Below are 8,435 nucleotides of genomic sequence, written 5' to 3'. Positions count from 1 at the left end.
TGAAGTTGATTTGCCCCAGTAAGCCGAGGAGGTAGATGGACCGGCCCAATCAGATAGTCACCCACATTGCCTGCCGAAATGTTGAGCGAAAATCATTCCTGGTGTCCGTGGACGTACGTGAGGTGAGGATTTTTCCCTTTCCCAGTAATGAACGTTTCGAGTGTTGTAAAGGCCATCCCGATGGAAGGTGCACTCGCCAGTAAACAACACAATCGCCGGCAAATCGAGATCTCGTGCAACACGTCGCAGAAACTACCGCCAAAACCCTTGCCTGTGTTTGTAATCCGCCACAGGATGTAGGTCTTGGACAGGGTGGAAACTGAATGTATGCTGGCCATCATCCCTCAACACCTCCCAGACTAACCTATGAGTGACACCCATGTCGCGTCCAACCGCTCGAGTATTTGTCGTAGGTGTTTCCTCGAAGCGCTCGAGATTAGACTCTTCAAATGCTGCAGCCCGTCGTGTTCGAGGTCTTCCAGCATCACCACGATATCCCGCTAACGAGCCTGTTTCACCAAGTCGCCGGTGAATTGCTGTAAGCGTTTGAGGGCAGTGGTGGCGTCTTACTCGGCCCTGTTCCTCATACAACGGTCGAGCTTCATGCACATTACCGTCGGCTAGTCCATAAACAAAAGCCACATCTCGTTGTCCTTCAATTGAATACTGTGCCGCCATGCTCACTGTATGACTAAATCGCAGGTGACGTATGTATGCTCCGAAGCGAAGCTTACGTGTGAATGCCTCTGACGTGAGGTGGAGACAAACAGCAAGACCTATTCGACACGTGCGCGTATCACGTTGGGGCAGTGACGGGGCGACGGGCGTTTGTATGTGTGAACTGACAACCATAGCGCTGCCTGTCAACCGGCGAACGACAACAGGGAAATCGCACGGCGAATCGGAGCGCGTGGCGCCAAGTTTACGTAGTTTCCGACATTAGTAATTTTGGTTCCTACAGGCATCGGCTATCCACAGTTAAAATTTGTGACAATTTTCTCCAACCTGTACGTAGATCTCAAAACGGCGTCTGTAACGGGAGAGCATTCCAAACAGAGAGCTGTTATTGAGCTTGTTGTGGCGGAAAACCACAGCATCGCAGATACTCCTAGGAGCTTGTAAAATGTCTACGGAGACCTGGCAGTTAACAAAATCACGGTCAGTCGTTGGGCGAGGCGCTTGTCATCATCGCAACAAGAGCTCGAAAACCTGTCCAATCTGCCACTTGCCGGCTGATTGCAGTTAGCTCTGACTGTTGCAAAGTTGGAACGTGTGGACACTCTCATTCGAGGTGTTGGATGGATCACAGCCAAACTCCTCATTGCACAGTTGAACGCCCCTGTTGGTAGTCATGACACGCTCCTCCATCAGTTGGGGTACTCAAAGGTGTGTGCCCGCCAAGTTCCTCGCCGCCACACAGAAGAGCAACGAAGGACTATTTGTGCCGAACTGCTTGCTCACGACGAGGCTGATCGTGGCAGTTTCTTGTCGAACATCGTCACAGGCGCTGACACATAGGTTCATCACTTCGAACCGGGAAGAAAACGGTAATCCATCGAGTGACGTCATACCATATCTCCTCCTCCGAAGAAGTTCAAAGCTGTATCATCAGCCGGCAAAGTCATGGCGACAGTCTTCTAGGACTCTGGAGGAGTTATTCTGGTTGATGTCGCCCCACCCCCTCATGGTGCAGCGATCAACTGGGAAGTGTACTGTGCTACCCTCGTGAAGTTGAAGAAGCGACTTCAGGGTGTTCATTCCCACAAAAATGCAAATGAACTTCTCCATTACAACGTACGGCCTGACGCAAGTGCCGGCCGCGGTGGTCTCGCGGTTCTAGGCGCTCAGTCCGGAACCGCGGGACTGCTACGGTCGCAGGTTCGAATCCTGCCTCGGGCATGGATGTGTGTGATGTCCCTAGGTTAGTTAGGTTTAATTAGTTCTAAGTTCTAGGCGACTGATGACCTCAGAAGTTAAGTTGCATAGTGCTCAGAGCCATTTGAACCTCACGCAAGTCTGCGCAATCGAGAGGAGCTCACATACCTTCACTGGACTGTTCTTCCTCATCCACCCCGCAGCCCGGATCTCACACTTCCCGATTTCCACTGTTTGAACTAATGAAGGATGCACTGCACTGGGAGCAGTACGTGGATAATGGGAAGGTTACTGAAACAGCAAGACGTTGGCACCGACACGGACCAGTAGAGTGGTACCATGCGCTTATACAGGCCCTCCCAGTAAGGTGGCGAAAAGCCGCCGCACTGAACGGAGGTTACGTTGATAAATAGAGTTTTGTAGCCAAAAGAGTCTATAGAAAACCTGAATGAAACCAACCTGCTTTCAGAAGAAAATGTGTTACATTACTTATTGAACGCCTCTTTTAGGTTAAAGAAACATTTGTCACGCCTTTCAACGATGTTCGAAAATATGTACAGAAAATTACTTGGTAACTGAGAATATATAGTTGAGTGTTAACAGAATGAGATTTTCACTCTGCAGCGGAGTGTGCGCTGATATGAAACTTCCTGGCAGATTAAAACTGTGTGCCCGACCGAGACTCGAACTCGGGACCTTTGCCTTTCGAGGGCAAGTGCTCTACCATCTGAGCTACCGAAGCACGACTCACGCCCGCTCTCACGGCTTTACTTCTGCCAGTATCTCGTCTCCTACTTTCCAAACTTTACAGAAGCTCTCCTGCGAATCTTGCAAGAGTTTTAATCTGCCAGGAAGTTTCATATCAGCGCACACTCCGCTGCAGAGTGAAAATCTCATTCTGGAAACATCCCCCAGGCTGTGGCTAAGCCGTGTCTTCGCAGTATCCTTTCTTTCAGGAGTGCTAGTTCTGCAAGATTTGCAGGAGAGCTTCTGTAAAGTTTGGAAGGTAGCAGACGAGATACTGGCAGAAGTAAAGCTGTGAGACCGGGCGTGAGTCGTGCTTCCGTAGCTCAGATGGTAGAGCACTTGCCCGCGAAAGGCAAAGGTCCCGAGTTCGAGTCTTGGTCGGGCACACAGTTTTAATCTGCCAGGAAGTTTGAGTGTTAACGTTTATTAAACAATAACGGAACACAACATTCGTTCTTGGAACGTATCCAACACTTCTATTAACTTATTCTTGTATGGTCCGTACACTCATCTACATCTAAATCTACATGGATACTCTGCAAATCACATTTAAGTGCCTCGCAGAAGGTTCATCGAACCACCTTCACAATTCTCTATTATTACAATATCGTATAGCGCGGGGAAAGAATGAATACCTATATCTTTCCGTACGAGCTCTGATTTCCCTTATTTTATCATAGTGATCGTTCTTCCCTATGGAGGTCGGTGTCAACAAAATATTTTCGCATTCGGAGCAGAAAGTTGGTGATTGGAATTTCGTGAGAAGATTCCGTCGCAACGAAAAACGCCTTTCTTTTAATGATGTCCAGCCCAAAACCTGTATCATTTCTTTTACACTCTCTCCCATATTTCCCGATAATACAAAACGTGCTGCCTTTCTTTGAACTTTTTCTATGTACTCCGTCAGTCCTATCTGGTAAGGATCCCACACCGCGCAGCAGTATTCTAAAAGAGGACGGACAAGCGTAGTGTGGGCAGTCTCCTTAGTAGGTCTGTTACATTTTCTAAGTGTCCTGCCAATAAAACGCAATCTCTAGTTAGCCTTCCCCATAACATTTTCTGTGTGTTCCTTGCAATTTAAGTTGTTCGTAATTGTAATACCGAGGTATTTAGTTGAATTTACGACTTTTAGATTAGACTGATTTATTGTGTAACCGAAGTTTTACGAGTTCCTTTTAGCACTCATGTGGATGAACTCACACTTTTCGTTATTTAGGGTCAACTGCCACTTTTCGTACCATTCAGGTATCTTTTCTAAATCGTTTTGCAGCTTGTTTTGATCTTCTGAAGACTATTAGTCGATCAACGACAGCGTCTTCTGCAAACAACTGAAGACGGCTGCTCACATTGTCTGTCAAATCGTTTATATAGATAAGGAACAGCAAAGGCCATATAACACTACCTTGGGGAACGCCAGAAATCACTTCTGTTTTACTCGATGACTCTCCGTCAGTTCCTACGAACTGTGACCTCTCTGACGGGAAATCACAGATCCAGTCACATAAGTGAGACGAAATTCCATAAGCACACAACTTCACAACGAGCCACTTGTGTGGTACCGTGTCAAAAGCCTTCCGGATATCCAGAAATACGAAATGGATCTGGAATCCCTTGTCAATAGCACTCAACACTTCATGTGAATAAAGAGCTAGTTGTGTTTCACAGAAACGATATTTTCTAAACCCATGTTGAATGTGTGTCAATCGACCGTTTTCAAAAATGGTTCAAATGGCTCTGAGCTCTATGGGACTTAACTTCTAAGGTCATCAGTCCCCTAGAACTTAGAACTAACTAAACCGAACTAACCTAAGGACATCACACACATCCATGCCCGAGGCAGGATTCGAACCTGCGAGCGTAGCGGTCACGCGGTTCCAGACTGTAGCGCCGAGAACCGCACGGCCACACCGGCCGGCAATAGACCGTTTTCTTCGAGGTAATTCATAATGTCAGAACACAATCTATGTTCCCAAATCCTGTTGCATAACGACGTTAACGATATGGGCGTGTTATTTAGTGGATTACTCCTGCTACCTTTCTTGGATATTGGTGTGACCTGTGCAACTTTCCAGTCTTTGGGTACGGTTCTTTCGTCGAGCGAACGGTTGTATATGATCGTTAAGTATGGAGCTAATGGATCAGCATACTCCAAAAGGAACCTAGTTGTTTTACAGTCTGGAGCAGGAGACTTGCTTTTAATAAGTGATTTAAGTTGCTTCACCATTCCGAGGACATTTATTTCTACGTTACTCATGTTGGCAGCTGCTCTCGATTCGAATTCAGGAATATTTACTTCGTCTTCTTTTGTGAAGGTATATCGGAAGGGTGTGTTTAGTAACTCTGCTTTGGCAGCACTGTCTTCGATAGTATCTCCATTGCTATCGCGCCGAGAAGGCATTGACTGTTTCTTGCCGCTAACATACTTCACATGCGACCATAATCTCTTTGGATTTTCTGCCAGGTTTCGAGACAAAGTTTCGTTGTGGGAACTGTTATAGGCACCTCGTATTGAAGTCCGCGCTAAATTTCGAGCTTCTGTAAAGGATCGCCAATCTTCGGGATTTTGCGTCTGTTTAAATTTGGCATGTTTGTTTCGTTGTATCTGCAAAGTGTTCTAACCCGTTTTGTGTACCAAAGAGGATCAGGTCCGTCGTTTCTTAATTTATTTGGTATAAATCTCTCAATTGCTGCCAATACTATTTTTCTGAATTCCAGCCACAGCTGGTCTACACTTGCAATGCTCGAGAATCGGATAAACGAGAGTTTTTAAGGCACTCCTTTTCTGGACGTATTGCCTTACCGCAAGTGGTCACCGTGCGCCAGGAGTACCGCCAGTGAAAGGTAATGAACATAACCGAGCAAGGTGGCTCAGTGGTTAGCACACTGAGCTGGCATTTGGGAGGACGACGGTTCAAACCCTCGTCCGGTCATCCAGAATTTCCTTTTTCGTGAGTTTCTCAAGTCGCTGCAGGTAAATGCCGGCATGGTTCCTTTGAGAGGCCATGGCCCATTTTCTTACCCGTCCTTGACACAATCCTGTACTCTCTCTCTAATGATCTCGATATCGACGGGACGCTGAACTATCATCCCTCCTTCCTTACTAACGAATAACCTTTGTCGCCCTATTCTCCTTGTGCCTCCGACATTTCCCCAGCATTAAAGTCTTTTCCACCGAATCTTATTCTGTCATCATGTTCCCAAAGTCAGTCAGTTTTTGATTCATAATGAGACATTCCAAGCGGCAATGTGCATGGTTCGAAGTAACATTTCTAAAAGAATTTTCGCAATTTCTTCTCGGATCGTAGTTTTCATTTCTTCTGTCGTAGAAGGTGGACCACATTTTCTTTTGCTGCTAAGGTGACGTCACAAGGAGAATTCGCAAGCTGACGGATCAGAGGATCTGGTAGGCCACGGAATGTCACTGTTTCTCGGAATTATACCTCACCATAGAATTGGCGTACGGCACCCATCGATATTTGATGAAACCAGCAGTTTTCAATAATTTGGGAAAACAGAATGGACGATGTGACCGCATTCACAAGGTCATTCTTGCCCTCAGAAAATTAGGGCCTACTATGCCCTATTATGACAAAAATGGTTCAAATGGCTCCAGGCATTATGGGACTTAACATCTGAGGCCACCAGTCCCCTAGACTTAGAACTACTTGAACCTAACTAACCTAAAGACATCGCACACATCCATGACCGAGGCAGGATTCTAACCTGCGACCGCAGCAGACGCGCATTTCCGGACTGAAGCACCTAGAACCGCTTGGTCACAGCAGCAGACCCTATTATGACATGGTAACTTTACTGCTGTGCAAGGGGCGTTGCTAGGTCTGAGAACGATTTTCTTGTGTCCAATAATGAACATTTTGTTTGTTAACTAGTCTATTAGGATGGAAATGGACATCACCAACTTCCACAGGTAGTTAACGTCTCATTATTGTTCTTTATTTTTTCGAACATTCGTTCACAGAATTGTCGTCACATTAGCTGATAGCTGGGTTTCAGTTCCTGGAGGATCTGCAACTTTTATGAATGGTAACACAACACAAGTCCTGTATCAATAGTCTTCAAAAACCGTACTATGCTATCGTGAAGACAATGCATGACGCTTACGATACGCGCTTCTTATGACAGCTGCTCGAACAGCTTCGATACTAGCTGATCTACGAACGGTTTCCTCCAAACTACGTATCCATGTACGAAATGCATGTGATGACGGAATATGATCGTGGCTTCTTAAACTGAAGTGATGGCGAAAAATTCTACGTGTAACGTCTACACTGTCATTGGTTTTTGTAAGAAGCTTTGAGGTCAATAGCGCACTGCGCAGCGGCCCAAGTATCGATGTTAACTAAATGGCAAGATGGCGTGAGCTGGTTTCTATTTGTTGTTCGCAGTTAAGTATCGCGCAGGGCTAGCAATATAAATCTCAAAAGTCCCATTTTCTCTGAATCAGCCCTCCGAGACAGCTGCTTCAGGAAGGGTATAAGAAATCTGCAGCGAGCAACGCAATCGGCAACATGGATACATTCAAGCAGCTAGTACGCAACTACCAGTTTCTGAGAGAGGCACACGAATCCATCTGGAGGAGAGGGCCTCTCTTGCAAAAGAGAAAAAAGCCTTGATTCGGGGACTAAAAAAACATACGGAATAGAAATTTATTTTGCAAAACTGAATAGTGGGTACAGTAAAGGGAATATTTGTAAAAAATCATGATCTGATACAATAACTGCAAGTCGTTTCTTTTAGTAAAATGACATACAACTGTTATGTCAAACTGTCATTTCTCAGTAGTAACTGAAAGCTGTAAATCAACACCTCTTTAAAATATGTAAAGGGGCGCCTTCAACTTCTGTAGTCCTATCGTCCTCAGTTGCATATAATATTACTGTATGTCTATTATTTTTACTTTGCGGACCGTTTAATTACAATTCACTTTTTCTATGAGTACTCTGTCGCCCAGCGCGAAGTCCCAACAGACAGAAAAAAAGCGCAGGTGACTCCTTTGTATAAGAAGGGTAAAAGAACGGACCCACAAAATTGCATACCAATATCCCTAATATCGGTTTTCTGCAGAACCCTTGGACACATTGTCAGTTCGAATACAATAAACTTCCTAGAGGCAAAGTAGCTTACGTGCACGAATCAGCATGGTTTTACAAAGCATCGCTCGTGCGAAACTCAGCTTGCCCTTGATACACTGCTAACTACGGACGAAGGGCAATAGGCAGATTCCATATTTCTGCAGTTGTTTGCTGACGGTGGCGTGGTCTACGGTAAGGCTTCGAAGTTGAGCGATTGTAGGAGGATACAAGACAACTTATCTTCCTTATCTTGAGCATTCTTCTGTAAGATAAGGTGGGTAGATCACGTAACTAATGAGGAGGTATTGAATAGGATTGGGGAGAAGAGAAGTTTGTGGCACAACTTGACTAGAAGAAGGGATCGGTTGGTAGGACATGTTCTGAGGCATAAAGGGATCACAAATTTAGCATTGGAGGGCAGTGTGGAGGGTAAAAATCGTAGAGGGAGACCAAGAGATGAATACACTAAGCAGATTCAGAAGGATGTAGGTTGCAGTAGATACTGGGAGATGAAGAAGCTTGCACAGGATAGAGTAGCATGGAGAGCTGCATCAAACCAGTCTCAGGACTGAAGACCACAACAACAACAACAAGACAACTTAGACAACATTTCTAGTGGTGTGATGAATGCCAAAATGTAGATAAAATGTAAGCTAATGCGGATGAATGGCAAAAACAAACCCATGATTTTCGGATACAGTATTGCTAGTGTCCTACTTG

General features: G+C 45.4%; 1 non-coding gene across 1 annotated transcript; it reads right to left on the bottom strand.

Annotated features, from left to right (window-relative positions):
- Positions 1–2,543: 2,543 nt before the first annotated feature.
- Trnas-cga (transfer RNA serine (anticodon CGA)) lies at positions 2,544–2,618 on the bottom strand. The gene has a single exon. It is a non-coding gene; the product is annotated as a tRNA-Ser (tRNA).
- Positions 2,619–8,435: the final 5,817 nt, after the last annotated feature.

The sequence above is a fragment of the Schistocerca cancellata genome, chromosome 1 (assembly GCF_023864275.1).
Source record: "Schistocerca cancellata isolate TAMUIC-IGC-003103 chromosome 1, iqSchCanc2.1, whole genome shotgun sequence".
NCBI lineage: Eukaryota > Metazoa > Arthropoda > Insecta > Orthoptera > Acrididae > Schistocerca > Schistocerca cancellata.
This window is presented reverse-complemented; position numbering and strand designations above follow the sequence as displayed.